This window comes from Trachypithecus francoisi, unplaced genomic scaffold (assembly GCF_009764315.1).
Source record: "Trachypithecus francoisi isolate TF-2019V2 unplaced genomic scaffold, Tfra_2.0 Lachesis_group19, whole genome shotgun sequence".
Lineage (NCBI taxonomy): Eukaryota > Metazoa > Chordata > Mammalia > Primates > Cercopithecidae > Trachypithecus > Trachypithecus francoisi.
Window position 1 is genome coordinate 9,463,851 of NW_022681464.1, and position 14,747 is coordinate 9,478,597.

General features: G+C 45.7%; 1 protein-coding gene across 4 annotated transcripts in view; it reads right to left on the reverse strand.

The window, feature by feature from the left end:
* Positions 1–14,133, reverse strand: part of CUNH18orf25 (chromosome unknown C18orf25 homolog) — a 98,563-nt gene extending 84,430 nt beyond the window's left edge. The window contains exon 1 of one of the 4 annotated variants that reach the window (XM_033177844.1): positions 13,949–14,133. The gene's annotated coding sequence lies outside the window, so the exon portion shown is untranslated. The other 3 variants (XM_033177843.1, XM_033177846.1, XM_033177845.1) reach the window with 3 other exon arrangements.
* Between the last annotated feature and the right edge of the window lie 614 nt (positions 14,134–14,747).

The following is a 14,747-nucleotide window of genomic DNA, read 5'->3' on the forward strand; positions in this document are numbered from 1 at the left end:
TTATCTTCAGTATTATATCTCAAGAAAAATACATAGTGTATTTCCATACTGTGCTTACTTAAAATTATGCTCAATGCATGCCAAATAGTCAATCAATAAAAGAAAAACTATGCTATACAGGGAGGGGAGAGGGAGTTATTAAGCAAGGGAGGGAGTTACTTAGCAAGGGAGTTACAGTTTAGCCTCACGGCAGTTTAGTCTAAACAAATTGTTTAAGTTATTTTTTAATAGGCTTAGCTTGAAAATCCAAAAACTGTCAGCTGGCTTACAGTTTAAATATTAAATCATGTATGTTTATTACTGAATCTATTATTCAAAAATTATGTACCATCCTGGCACCAAAAATCAAGGAAATTGGGCACTTCTCACATGAATGAAACTTTAAATAAACTGAAGTCAAGAGACGACCAACAAGAACATAGTTAACTCCAAGAAAATAGAAATTTCTGCCTTTAAGACAGTTACTGGCCAGGCGCAGTGGCTCACACCTATAATCCCAACACTTTGGAAGGCCAAGGTGGGCGAATCACCTGAGATCGGGAGTTCGAGACCAGCCTGACCAGCATGGTGAAACCCCATGTCTACTAAAAATACAAAAATTATCCAGGTGTGGTGGCATGTACCTGTAATCTCAGCTACTCACGAGGCTGAGGCAGGAGAATTGCTTGAACTTGGGAGGTGGAGGTTGCAGTGAGCCAAGATTGTGCCACTAAACTCCAGCTTGGGCAACAGAGCAAGACTGCGTCTCAAAAGAGAAAAAAAAAATTAAAATCAATAAAAATAATAAAATAAAAACACTCTCTTAGCTCTTTGTGAAAGTTTGCCTACTCTACACCTAAACACTTAAAAATGCCCCCCTCCCTGTCCAAAATGCCCAACTTTAGGTATTTTCGAAGTTTTGCCTGTTTTTTTATTTTTATTATTTGAGATAGGGTCTCACGTGGCCGCCCAGGCTGCATGCGGTGCAGTGGCACGATCTCAGCTCACATCAACCTTCGCCTCCTGGGTTCAAGCGATTCTCCTTCCTCAGTCCCCTGGGTAGTTGAGATTACCAGCGTATGCCAGCACGCCCAGCTAATTTTTGTATTTTTAGTAGAGTCGAGGTTTCATCATGTTGGCCAGGCTGGTCTCCAACTCCTGACCTCAAGTGATCTGCCCGCCTAGGCCTCACAAAGTACTGGGATTACAGGCATGAAGCACCACACCTGGCCTTGCCTGGTTTTTTAAATAAAAACAAGAATTGAGGATAGGGAATATGCAGACTGGACAACAAGAGACAAATTGCAATGCATGAAGATAAAACTAGAATGAAGCAGGGCTTTCAAACAGTATTGTGTGCCTATTTCCTGCTGGCTTTAGCAATTGTCACAAAAAGACTTAAAAGTTATTTCAGTTAGACAAGTTGGCTAGCACAGTGGAGTGCTGTGACAATGGTGGAAGACAATTATAATACTAGTAATCATCCAAGAAAATTAACACCTAACAATTATTACCTGATTTTTCTGACTGTGGCACACGCGCGCACACAGAGCAATCAGAGGAAATTTAAGCCCAAGAAATTAAGAGTTAACTTTATACATGAGAGAGGAGAATAATAAACAGCACACTATGAGAAACACAATTGAAAAGAAACAAATTACGTGCGTAAATATTTTTACTTACCCCCTCAGCCCTCTATGCTGCAATCTCCCATGAAAACAGAGATCATGCTCAGCATCAGTTCACTCACAGTTCCTAACACATAATCAATATCTGATAAATTTGTTGAATTGATGAACTCAATCTTTTAAACCAAGACCACTAATGGAAACAACTTGTTGCTTAAAAGTACTATTCATTTGTACATGAAAATATATTCCATTACATAGAATCAACATGATTTCTCACAGAGTAACTTCCCTTTTCTCTTTCTACATAAAACCTAAGACAAAAACTGACTCAACTGCTAATAGCCTAAAAAACCTGTTTCCTTACATTTAGAATACTGTATATAAAGTGATTGTGTGTCTATACGTAAATATGCAAGAATGAGGCACTATGAAACTAAATATCTTTAGCTACATAACCACAAAATGAGGTAGAAAGTAGTATCTTACTAAAATTCAAATGAAGGCCCCTCTCCTCACACATTTAATTCTAGGAAGAGACTCCATTGTATTCATAATACTAATCTTCCTAAATATTTTGTTGTTGTTGTTATTGTTGTTGTTATGACAGGGTCTCACTTCCCTCACCCAGGCTGGAGTGTAAGTGGCACAATCACCGATCACTGCAGCCTCACCTTCCTAGGCTCAGGTGATTCTCCCACCTAAGCCTCCTAAGTAGCTGGGACTACAGTCGCATGCCACCACGCCCAGTTAATTTGTGTATTCTTAGGAGAGATGGAGTTTCACCATGTTGCCCAGGCTGGTCTCGAACTCCTGTGTTTAAGCCATCTGCCCACCTTGGCCTCCCAAAGTGCTGAGATGACAGGTGTGAGCCACAACCCCTGGCCATAAATTTTGGTTTTTGAGGCAAGGCACGGTAGCTCATGCCTGTCATCCCAGCACTTTGGGAGGCCGAGGCAAGCAGATCACAAGGTCAGGAATTTGAGACCAGCCTGGCCAATATGCTGAAACCCCGTCTCTATTAAAAATACAAAAATTGGCTGGGCGCAGTGGCTCAAGCCTATAATCCCAGCACTTTGGGAGGCTGAGATGGGCAGATCACGAGGTCAGGAGATCGAGACCATCCTGGCTAACACGGTGAAACTCCGTCTCTACTAAAAAAAAAATACAAAAAAAAACTAGCCGGGCGAGGTGGTGGGTGCCTGTAGTCCCAGCTACTTGGGAGGCTGAGGCAGGAGATGGCGTAAACCTGGGAGGCGGAGCTTGCAGTGAGCTGAGATCCGGCCACTGCACTGCAGCCTGGGTGACAGAGCGAGACTCCGTCTCAAAAAAAAAAAAAAAAAAAAAAAAATTGCTGGACGCAGTGGCTTACGCCTGTAATCCCAGGACTTTGAGAGGCCAAAGCAGGCAGATCATGAGGTCAGGAGTTCGAGACCAGCCTGGCCAACATAGTGAAACTCCGTCTCTACTAAAAATACAAAAAACATTAGCTGGGCGTGGTGGTGGGCACCTGCAATCCTAGCTACTCAGGAGGTTGAGGCAGGAGAATCGCTTGAACCCAGAAGGCAGAGGTTGCAAGTAGCCGAGATCGTGCCAATGCACAGCATCCCGGGTGACAGTGCGAGGCTCCGTCTCAAAAATAAAATACAAAAATTAACCAGGCGTGGTGGCACACATCTGTAATCCTAGCTACTCAGGAGGCTGAGGCAGGAGAATCGCTTGAACCCGGGAGGCGGATGTTGCAGTCAGCTGAGATCGTGCCACTGCACTCCAGCCTGGGCGACAGAGCAAGACTCCGTCTCAGAAAAAAATTTTTTTTTTAATTTGGTTTTGAAGGACTTCTTTCAATTATTTGCTGGGATTTCGAGTCAGTTTTCCCACCAAGAAGTTGCAGCATAGACAATGTAGACAGTGCAAGAACCAAAGATTAGGACTAAAATAAAAACCACTTATAGAAATACAATATAGTAGAAAGAGCCCTTTTCTCCACAGCAACTTATCCCTTCCTTTAATCCTCAAAAGAAAGAAAAGTTTGAGGAAGCAATAAACAAGCATAAAAGACTCAAGCTGGGAATGATGAGAGAGGATGCCCCACTCAGAGAGAGGAATTACGAGTAATTAATTAATAGAACTGGGCAATGATCGCCAACAGCTACTAACATCACAGGGAACCAAGTATTATGCACCTACAGATGCAAGTACCATCTATAAAGTATTCCCCTTCATCCCCTGCAAAAGAAGCAAGAGAGAGAATACATATTATACAAACAATCTGATCAAGCTTCTAAATCTAATACCAATTAACAAGAAACCCAGGGGTCAGAGAAAAACGTTTACCACCACCACCACAGGAATCCAGAGGAATGTAACTGCTAAATCCAGACTGGGAAAACTTCTTTTGTAACTTGCTAGGGAAAAGAAATGGAGGGTGAACCTACAGATTACAAAACAATGCAGATAACTTATCTGGCTCTTGATCTGACACATTTATGAGACAACAGAAAAATCTGAACACTATCATATGACATTAAGGAATTATTCCTTTTTAGTGTGATAAGTTTTTCGGTTTTCTTTCCTTTAACAGTGAAGCTGACTGGGAAACTGGAGTTCTAAAAGGTTAGAGTAGAGAAAGGAAACACTAATATTAATACAGCTGAATGGATGTGTCCATAATGTGCTGAATTTGGCCTACTCAGAACTTAAATATAAATTGTGAGATTGCAACCACCAAAGATCAGCTTTGCTTGCTTGCCAGCCAACCTTTTCTCCACTGATATAAGCTCTATAAATAGGCCAAGAGTGATAATGGCTGCTCAAATCACTTCATATTGCAGATATTACTACTTCCGGCATGTACCTGGACCTGCACCAGGGCTGTGAATAAACTAGCATCAAGTAAGAAGCCAAGGAAGTTACCAAATGCAAAAAAAAAAAAAAAAAAAAAGCACTGTGGCTACTGAGAGATTTTCTAAAGTACTCAAAAGTACCATCAGTGTAAATCAAGAATAATTTAAAACAGAGGTTCTTTTAATTTGTAAAAATAATTTTTTTAATAGAGACGGGGTCTCAGTTTGTTGCCCCAGCTGGTCTAAGACTCCTGGGCTCAAGCTATCCTCCCACCTCTGCCTCCCAAAGTGCTGAGATTACAGGTGTGAGCTACCATGCCTGGCCCTAAAATAAAGGTTCTAAATTTTCTCCAAGATTTCTGCCCTAGTCATTTTCTATGTCCTTCAGAAGACAATTCACATAAAGATGGATCACTACATGCCAGGAACTGAGGTCCCAAGATAAAAGCTGCCAAAACTCTCTCCACTATACACACCCTCAGGCTCACTGCAAAGTGCTTAGTTGATTTCAGCAAGAAAAATAGTAAGAAACCTTTGATAATAAATTGTTGATTTAAGAATAAGCTATAAGCTATGTTTCTACGCTAGGTTAAAACTAAAGCAGACAGAATACTGCTTAAAATTTTAACCACATGAAGTTTTTGTTCTTAATACAGAAAGAAAAACAATCCTCTTTTCCTTAAGTTTTAGTCCACACCCAACTTTCCTATCCCCGACAATACCTTTCTCTAATTATAAGGCACCTAACAAAATGCAGACTCCAGACATCATCGTAAAGGTCATTTTTTTAAACCAGTCAACTCAGTGAAAAAATAACTTCTACTGGTCACTTTGGTCAGTATTTTGTTTCCCTAATGCTAACTATGCTAATAAAAACTTACCTTCAGCCAGGCACAGTGGCTCACATCTATAATCTCAGCACTATGAAAGGTCAAAATGGGAGGATCACTTGAGCCCAGGAGTTGGAGACCACCCCGGCCAACACAGTAAGACCCCATCTCAATCAATCAATCAATCAATCAATCAGTAAAAATAAACTTAATTTCTAGACTACCTAAGCACAATTCTAGTTTATATACATTCTTAGAAACGGCTGCTCTAAGTAAGTTTTAACAGATTTAATGTTGTTTCTCTTTGAACAACCATCAGAATACACGGACTTGAATTACAAGCACAGAAAAAATGTATTTCACAAATGAACAGGCATTACAAAAAAAGACACCTCCCGATCTTGCTCTGTCTCCAAGGCTGGAGTGCAATGGCATGATCTCAGCTCACTGCAACCTCTGCCTCCCAGGTTCAAGCAATTTTCCTGCCTCAGCCTCCCAAGTAGGTGGGATTACAGGCGTGCACCACTACACCCAGTTAATTTTTGTACTTTTAGTAGAGACAGGGTTTTTATCATGTTGGCCAGGCTGGTCTCGAACTCCTGACCTCATGATCCATCTGCCTTGGCTTCTCAAAGTGCTAGGATTACAGGCATGAGTCACCATTCCCAGCCCAAAAAATGGCATTTAAGTTTCCAGCCTTTCAAGCTTAGAGATACTAAGAAAAATGCTATTTTCTAATAACTTATTTAAAATGAATTTATAAAAGAAAACACTAGTTCCATACTACAGTTGTTTTGTTATGCAGTACTTTTTTCCCTTACAATCTACTTTCTCTTCTTCACATTTTAGAGCAGGAAGGAAACTTAGAAATCATCTGGTTCACTAGTTGAGTTCCCTGGGCAGAGATTGCTTGTTGTTGTTGTTTTTAATTTTTGAGACAGTTTCCCTCTTGTTGGCCAGGGTGGAGTGCAATGGCACAATGTTGGCTCACCGTAACCGTCTCCCGGGTTCAAGAGATTCTCCTGCTTCAGCCTCCCGAGTAGCTGGGATTACAGGCATGCATCACCATGCCCAGCTAATTTTGTATTTTTAGTAGAGACGGGGTTTCTCCAAGTTGGTCAGGCTGGTCTCGAACTCCTAACTTCAGGTGATCCGCCCACCTCGGCCTCCCAAAGTGCTGGGATTACAGGCGTGAGCCACTGTGCCCCACCCCAAACTGCTTATTTTATGTGCCCATTACCACCTGGCACGTAAATGTTCAGTAAATGGGTTTTTAATTTAACCAGGTATAAGTACCACATATGCATTAAGTCCCTGCTGATAGATTTCCACTTTAAGTTAATTGTCACTTAACTAGAAAATACTCATGTAGGTAGGTTTTAAAATTACTTAAAGTTAATAATTTAGGAATTTATACCATTTACCTATTAAGTGGCAGAGTCTGAGCAAAGAGGAATGAGGTCCCTTATTTTGAAGAGACATGAAAGAGAACAGAAACAAAACTTAAAACATTGTAAATTAAAGCCAAAAATCCTAACAACTAAGCAAACAACTTATCAAATCTCAGTTATACTGGCTACTTTAAAGTATTTTAAAATCACATTTACTATTATCAGCTGCTAGAAATATGTTCTGATAAATCTGTATAATACATAGATCATACAGTTTCCTCTCCTAGCAGTTCAGGAATATAGAAAAGAACTATAGGCCAGGCGCGGTGGCTGACACTAGTAATCCCAGCACTTTGGGAGGCCGAGCCAGGCAGATCACCTGAGGTCGGGAGTTTGAGATCAGCCCGACCAACATGGAGAAACCCCGTCTCTATTAAAAATACAAAATTAGCCGGGTGTGGTGGCCCATGCCTGTAATTCCAGCTACTTGGGAGGCTGAGGCAGGAGAATCACTTGAACCCGGGAGGCGGAGGTTGCAGTGAGCGGAGATTGCGCCATTGCACTCCAGCATAGGCAACAACAGAGAAACTCCGTCTCAAAAACAAAAAAAAAAGGATAACTTTAAAAAAGCAAGATACTTTTTAGTTTCACCCTGCTCCTTACTTTTACAAGGCCCTGTAGGCTGAGTGTGAAAACTGACTGACTGAACATCAATCCCACTTCTGCTGAGAGAAGCTGCCCACACAGAAGCAGAAAACACTGCTTCTTAAGTGGAATCATAAGAGTCCTGAAAAAGTAAGGAAAGGAGGTACAAGTAAAGATAAAGGCTAAAAGGATTTAGAAAAGTATCATGACAACAGTCAAACTCAAAACCAAGACTGGAATTTGACAACTAAAGAAAAATATCAGATTTCTTTAATCTGATGACCAAGAAATCAAAATAAATAAGCCAAACCAAAATAAATAAAACCAATAAAATTTATATTCACTGGGCCAGGCGCAGTGGCTCACCCCTGTAATCCTAGCACTTTGGGAGGCCAAGGTGAGCGGAACACTTGAGGTCAGGAGTTTAAGACCAGCCTGACCAACAGGGTGAAACTTCATCTCTACCAAAAATATAAAAAATTAGCTGGGTGTGGTGGCACGCGCCTGTAATCCCAGCTACTCGGGAGGCTGAAGCAGGAGAATCACTTGAACCCAGGAGGTGGAGGTTGTGGCAAGCCGAGATCCTGACACTGCACTTCAGCCTGGGTGAAAGAGCAAGATGCCATCTCAAAAAAAAATTTATATTCACTCAACTTAAGGATAATAAAAAAATATATTTTTGTTCTTTTTTTTGAGAAAGAGTCTCATGCAGTGGCATGATCACCACTCACTGCAGCCATAAACTCCTGGGCTCAATTGCTCCTCCCATTTCAGCCTCCTGAGTAGCTGAGACTACAGGCGCATGCCACCACACCCAGATAATCTTTTAATTTTTCTGTAGAGACAGGGTTTTGCCATGTTGCCCAGGCTAGTCTCCTGGGCTCAAGCAATCCACCAGCCTCAGCCTCCCAGCATGCTGGGATTACAGGCATGAGCCACTGCACTCAGCCCCAGAAAAATCTTTAAAAAGGAATGTCGGGGCCAGGCATGGTGGCTCCCGCCTGTAATCTCAGCACTTTGGGAGGCCGAAGCAGGCGGATCACCCGAGGTCAGGAGTTTGAGACCAGCCTGGCCAACATGGTGAAACCCTATCTCTACTAAAATACAAAAATTAACCAGGCATGATGGCACATGCCTATAATCCCAACTACTCAGGAGGCTGAGGCAGGAGAATTGTCTGAACCCGGGAGGTAGAGGTTGCAGTGAGCAGAGATTGTGCCACTGCACTCCAGCCTGGGCATTGCAGTGAGACTCTGTCTCAAAATAAATAAATAAATAAATAAAAATAAAAATAAAAGGAATGCCCACCACATTCTTCATATTCTACCTGGAATTCTTTACTCCAAAAAGAAGAAAATTCCCAACCCATTAGCGGACTAATAAGGTACCTTTACAACTTGGCCCTATCTGCTCTACCCATTCCTTTTGAAAACTCAAGGCACTGGCCCCACTTAACCATTCAAGTGCACTGACAATCATGACTTTGGTTAGGCTGCCCTAGCCTGGCATGCTCACTGGAAATCCAACTCAAACCTCAGGTTTAAATGTCTAAGCTCCTTAAGCACCAGGAGGCCTTGTTGGTCTTATTCACTACTATAGTTCCTGCAACTACAGCACTGCTGGCACACAGTAAACACTCAATAAATTAGTATTGTGAAAATAAAGAGGTTTTTATTATCATAACTGAATTACTATTATTATTATTATTATTTTGAGACAAGGTCTCACTTTGTTGCCCAGGCTGGAGTGCAGGGGCACAGTCACAGCTCACTGCAGCCTCAACCTCCTGGGCAATCCTTCCACCTCAGTCCCACCAGTAGCAGGGACTAAAGATGCACACCACCCCACCCAGCTAAGTTTTTTAATTTTTTATAGAAATGGGCTCTCAAAGCTGGGCGTGGTGGCTCACACCTATAATTCCAGCACTTTGGGAGGCCGAGGCGGGGGATCACTTGAGGTCAAGAGTTTGAGACCAACCTGGCCAACATGGTGAAACCCCATCTCTACTGAAAAAACAAAAATTAGTCGGGCCTGGTGGCAGGCGCCTGTCTTAACTACTCGGGAGGCTGAGGTGGGAGAATCCTTTGAACCCAGGAGGCAGAGGTTGCAGTGAGCCAAGATTGCGCCACTGCACTCCAGCCTGGGCAACAGAGCAAGACTCCATCAAAAAAAAAAAAAAAAGGAAGAAAGAGAGAGAAAGAGGCTCTCACTATGTTGCCCAGGGTAGTCTCAAACTCCTGAGCTCAACAGATCCTCCTGTCTCAGCCACCCAAATTGCTGAGATTAGAGGTGTGAGCCACTGCACCCAGCCCCTCACAAATACTTTATCCACTCTATTTTCTATCCCCCTTCTATATAGCTCTCCCCTTTTATAGTCTCATAACTTTTTATTCAAATTATCACGTGTATTTCATTTTGCCTACAGAATTACAGTAACCCAAGAAACTTTATTTGGTCCCAAACTCTTTCCTAAAATAATAGAAGATACCGAAATCAGTATTCCTTAAAGGAACACATTGAAAATACAACATTTAGGCTGGGTACAGTTGCTCCCAACTGTAATCCCAACACTTTGGGAGGCCAAGGCAGGAGGACTGCCTGAGCCCAAGAGTTCAAGACAAGTCTGGGCAACAGAGGGAGACTCCACCTCTACAAAAAATTTAAAAAGTAGCCAGGCATGGTGGCTCACGCCTGTAATCCCAGCACTTTGGGAGGCCGAGGCAGGCAGATCGCCTAAGGTCAGGAGTTCAAGACCAGCCTGACCAACACGGAGAAACCCCGTCTCTCCTAAAAATACAAAATTAGCCGGGTGTGGTGGCACATGCCTGTAATCCCAGCTAATTGGTAGGCTGAGGCAGGAGAATCCCTTGAACTCGGGAGGCGGAGATTGCAGTGAGCTGTGATCGTGCCATTGCACTCCAGACAGGGCAACAAGAGCGAAACTCTGTCTCAAAAAAAAAAAAAATTAAAATTAAAAAATCAGCTGAAAGTGATGGCATGAGCCTGTGGTCCCAGCTACTTGGGAGGCTGAGGTGGGAGGATTGCTTGAGCTTGGGAGGCTGAGGCTGCAGTGAGCTGTGATCATGCCACTGCACTCCAGCCTGGGTGACAGAGTAAGGGTGTCTTCAAAAAAAAAAAGCGGCCGGGCGCGGTGGCTCAAGCCTGTAATCCCAGCACTTTGGGAGGCCGAGACGGGCGGATCACGAGGTCAGGAGATCGAGACCATCCTGGCTAGCACGGTGAAACCCCGCCTCTACTAAAAAAATACAAAAAATAAGCCATAAAAAAGGATGAGTTTGCGTCCTTTGTAGGGACATGGATGCAGCTGGAAACCATCATTCTTAGCAAACTATCACAAGAAGAGAAAACCAAACACCGCATGTTCTCACTCATAGGTGGGAACTGAACAATGAGATCACTTGGACTCGGGAAGGGGAACATCACACACTGGGGCCTATCATGGGGAGGGGGGAGGAGGGAGGGATTGCATTGGGGAGTTATACATGATATAAACGTCATGCACATGTACCCTAGAACTTAAAGTATAATAAAAAAAAAAAATACAAAAAATTAGCCGGGCGAGATGGCGGGCGCCTGTAGTCCCAGCTACTCGGGAGGCTGAGGCAGGAGAATGGCGTAAACCCGGGAGGCGGAGCTTGCAGTGAGCTGAGATCCGGCCACTGCACTCCAGCCTGGGCGACAGAGCGAGACTCCGTCTCAAAAAAAAAAAAAAAAAAAGCACACATACACAACATTTTTCACCTTTTACAGGTTTTTCTCAAGTACTGTCAATTCAGTAAACATGAATATGTGTTATTTCCACATCCTCAGTTACGTGCAGGAAAATAAGGAAGATCTAAGATGATTTACCAAAGTAAGGTTTGGGTCTCTAGTGTACACGAATTCCAAACTTTAAAAAGAATACTGAAACTGCCTATCTATCAAGTCTGTTCATGCACGTGTCAACAAAAGCCGTAAGATTGGGAATCCCAACAAAACAACTTCTTGTATAATGAGTAACTACACAAGCGCACAGAATTTACTAGTCATACAATAAAGAGACTGAAAGTACCAATGTCACTATTAACATTAGGAGCAAGAAACCTTTGAAGGACACGCATTAGCCCTCAGTTCTAAAGGAACTGCATTAAATTAGAACCTAAAGCTGAATTTATCTTTACTATATGGGTTTTGAATTAATCATGATAACCATAAAACAAAGATTATGACAGCTACTCTCAAATAAATGCATGTTAAAGTAATATAAAGTGAATAAGTAACAACTACACTGTGAACTTATTCTAACAATGGGGAAAGTTTCCAGCTCCAATATCCAGTCCATCCAATTTTTCACAAAAAGGTATCAGAAAAAAAACTTTCCCCAAAAAGGTGTCAGAAAAAAAATTTTTCCCATTAAGAAATCTGATTCAGGCCGGGCGCGGTGGCTCACGCCTGTAATTCCAGCACTTTGGGAAGCCGAGGAGGGCGGATCACGAGGTCAGGAGTTCAAGAGCAGCCTGGCCAACGTGGTGAAACCCCGTCTCTACTAAAAATACAAAAATTAGCTGGGCGTGGCTCGTGCCCGTAATCCCAGCTACTCGGGAGGCTGAGGCAGGATAACTGCTTGAACCAGGACCGGGAGGCGGAGGTTGCAGTGAGCCGAGATCACACCACTGAACTCCAGCCTGGGCTACAGAGCGAGACTCCGTCTCAAATAAATAAATAAATAAATAAAATGGTTAGCGATGTGACTCCTCAGGACATCAGGTAGTAACTATCAATTGCAGGCCTCTAAAAATGCTTGTTAAACCAAAAGGCAATGCTCTGATTACTGGAGGAATCTAGATTGCCAGGATCAGCAAAACTACATTAGAAAGTTAATAGCTTCCATCCTTAAAATATCCCAAGAGAAGAAAGGGAGTGATTCAAACTGTTAGCATGTACCCAATACTACACAATAATAGCCTAAGCAAAATTGGCAGATGTATTTGTAATTAAGAAGTCCAACCTTGAGGAGGTATCATCAGTGGGATTTTAATTTTACTGGGTGGGAGGATTCAGAAAGCAAAAGGTCAGGCAAAAAACTAAAAACCCATCCAAGCCGAAACTGCTCAAGGACCTATTTGGGAGGGCTCGTACCGATGTTCTCTACTTCAACCTGGGAGCATCAATTTTGCGATGGGGGCTGCCGGGGAGGGAGGGGGGCGGGGGCGGGGGGGAGGCGAGGGGACAGGCGGACAATTTAAAAGTGAGAATGAATGGCTTGCGTAAAGGCGATAGTCTTTAACCCGGGTTCGTCAGTGTACACCCTCACCGGTTTTGAAATAAAGTTGACGAACTCCCCAGAAGCAGTCAATTTTGGAGACTGACACATCTCTCCCATTGACTGGAGGCGCCTGCCGACCGAAGGTAGTGGAAGCGCCGAGAGGCAGGCGGCGCCAAGCCTAAGAAAGCCTTTTCTCCCTCCTTCAAGGCCACTGCGGCCGCAGCCCTGGAGCTCTCCACTGCAGGGGCAGTTATCGGCGCCAGACCCCCGGCTCGCGGAGCTGGCGGAGTTGCCGCCACTGCTTCCCAGGCGGGCCTAGGAGCCAGAAAGTTGCGTGAAGACAACTCCAAGGCCGTGAAGCCGCTTCCCCCCGCAGACCGGGGACTGCGGCACCTCCAGCCTCTCCTTAGTACCCCACGGAAAAGGATTCGCCTCGACCCGGCCCCAGCGTCTGGGGGGTTGGGGTGCCGTAGCCAACTCCGCCGGGCCGGGAGGACGCTCGTCACCAGCGGCTGACGAGCAAGGAGGTTGGAGCGGTGCGATGCCCCGCGTCAGACGCCAGTCCAGGCTGCGAGTTCCCGGCACCCACCAGCCGGGCCCGCCAGGACTCCAGCGTCCGGACGCCGCAGAGCCCTCACCACGGCCCGCAGCCCTCCGACTCGCCCTGACCCATCCCTGGGACGCAGCCCGGGCTCCGCAACTCGACCAGTAGCCAGGCCGCGGCCCTGCGCCCCTTCCCGCCTCACCTGCGCTCCGCTGCGACTCCGTGCCTCCTCGCTCGCTCCGCGCGCGCCCCGTCGGGGCACGCACCGACCCCCCGGCTGGGACTCTCCCCGCTGCGGTGACTCAGGACGCGACGGCCACCGCCGCCTTCTCCTCCTCGGAACAAGCGCCGGCGGCGAGCAGAGGGTCGCGGTCAGAGCCCCTGCCGGGACCAAAGTGAACCTCGCCGCCTCCGCAGCCTCTACCACCAAGTCCCTTCAGTCGTCCGCGCCGCCCCCAAGAAAATGTCACCAGAGGCCGTTCCGCTCGGCGCCTCACTTCCGCCCGGAAACACAGAGCCTGCGTCGGCCGGCTAGAGAGGCTGCTGCGCCGGGGACCTCTGGAGACTGGCGCCCGAGGCCCGAGAAAAGCCAGACAGCGCCATCTGGCGCGATGGAACCCGCGCTCCTCCCGCTGCAGACCGCGGGGCGTGAAGGCGCCGGCTCCCCGGGCTTCTTTCCCGCGCTCCCTCCTTCTGTTGAGACCGTCTCCTTCCAGAAATGTCTTTCCTGGGGTGTGTGAAAGCCACTCAATGCAAGACAAGGACAATGCCTTCAACAAAGGACAGCGCTCCCTTTTCTGTGCGCTGCTCAGTACTCACCCCCTCCTGAAGCCCTTCCGAAAGCAGCTCGCGGTGTCTGAATCTTTGAGTTGCTCCAGCGGAGAGCCCGCGCCCTTCTCTCCCCGCTTTTTCGCGGATGCGTACAGCTGGGCTCGGGGAGACTCAGCTGGGCTCGGGGAGACTCGGCTGAGGTCTTCTTGGGCAGCGGCACCAACATCTGCTCAAGTTTCTGCCCGGGCACCTTGCAGGCCTTGCAGATCGACCGCCACCTGCTGGTGGGACGGGGCCCGCGGGGGAGGCGCCGCTCTGCCCCGAATTCCGCCTCTGCAGTCGCCCTCCGATTTGCAGTCAGCCCTGGGGAGGGTGGGGGAAAGGAGGTGGACCGAACCCCGAGAAAGGGGAGGAGGGCGCGGGCCAACTGGCGGGTAGAGGGCTTCCCAAGGAGAAGCAGGAGATGCTGAAGACGCATCTCACGACTCAAGATCTGGCCAAGGACCCGCACTCACCCAAACCACTGCAGTGTTTTGAGAAGAAAAATAATAATAATAAAGCTTTCACCTCTACAGAGCTGTGCTGGAACCTCGGATGAGACCCGTCAAGAGGAGATTCTGAAAATCTCACACCGCTGGGTCCGTACTCCCCTAAACATCAGTATCCCCCTTCAGACCAGGCCCGTTAGTTCCCCCACTTCACTCATTTTTTCTGACTGCCTACAGGAGTGCGAGTTTTTCATCCCTAACTACAAGAATAATTATGAAAAGAAGATAACTTTTATTGAATGCCTATTACATACCAGGCACCTTGCATTTAAATGGGTTGAATTCATTGAATCCTCTTT